This window comes from Sinocyclocheilus grahami, unplaced genomic scaffold (assembly GCF_001515645.1).
Source record: "Sinocyclocheilus grahami isolate Dianchi unplaced genomic scaffold, SAMN03320097.WGS_v1.1 scaffold9189.1, whole genome shotgun sequence".
Taxonomy (NCBI): domain Eukaryota; kingdom Metazoa; phylum Chordata; class Actinopteri; order Cypriniformes; family Cyprinidae; genus Sinocyclocheilus; species Sinocyclocheilus grahami.
This window is the reverse complement of record NW_015512452.1, coordinates 1-692: the sequence shown is the minus strand read 5'-3', so window position 1 is coordinate 692 and position 692 is coordinate 1. Positions and strand designations below refer to the sequence as shown.

General features: G+C 35.1%; 1 protein-coding gene across 1 annotated transcript in view; it reads right to left on the bottom strand.

Moving 5' to 3' along the window:
• LOC107578169 (scm-like with four MBT domains protein 2) overlaps positions 1–662 on the bottom strand; it is a gene marked incomplete at its 3' end in the record, with an annotated part of 4,058 nt that extends 3,396 nt beyond the window's left edge. The window contains exon 1 of the mRNA XM_016264151.1: positions 486–662. The remainder of the gene's footprint in view (positions 1–485) is intronic.
• Between the last annotated feature and the right edge of the window lie 30 nt (positions 663–692).

The following is a 692-nucleotide window of genomic DNA, read 5'->3' as shown; positions in this document are numbered from 1 at the left end:
TTTTTCATATTTAATATTGTCTTGCAATCACGGACCATGATGGCAAATCATTGTCTGTATAGTTTTGTTGAGCAAGCCTGTCACATGATCATTTACACATCTATTGCAGTCTTGTTTTCATTCATGTGAAGTTAAATATGTCGTCCACACTGAATAAGGCCCATTCTAATATTCTTTTGGCCATGATTCAGTGGTTCTCAATAATTTTGTAGCTAATAAACAGAATTGTGGTATTTGGTGCAAATTTATCTGTCACTTGTTAATATGGCTAATACTACAGTAATAATAATATTTGGCACAGTGTTTGTTCCATGTGTAGGACTGGTAATATATATGGTGTTTGGCACTTCTGCTGTAGATGCTTTAGGCACTCACAAAAATGTTCATTGTTAATGTTAAGAACAGTTACTTTTGTACACTAAACTTTTGTACCACTTTTGTACAAAAGACATGAGTGTAGACATAAAGACAAATGTCATTCTCACCCCTTCAAGCAGGTTTGCCGGTGCTGTCCGTGAACCTGTGAGCTCTTTGATTAGAAACTCAGTCCAGTCACTATTCTTCTCTTTAATAGCTGAAATAGATGAAGAAAGAGTGTAGAGTTTTGCACTATAGAAATTCAAATTCACATACAATTCCTTACTTTTGTGCCTGGAATTATGTTGCTGTTTGATAGTATCTACCATGTGTGC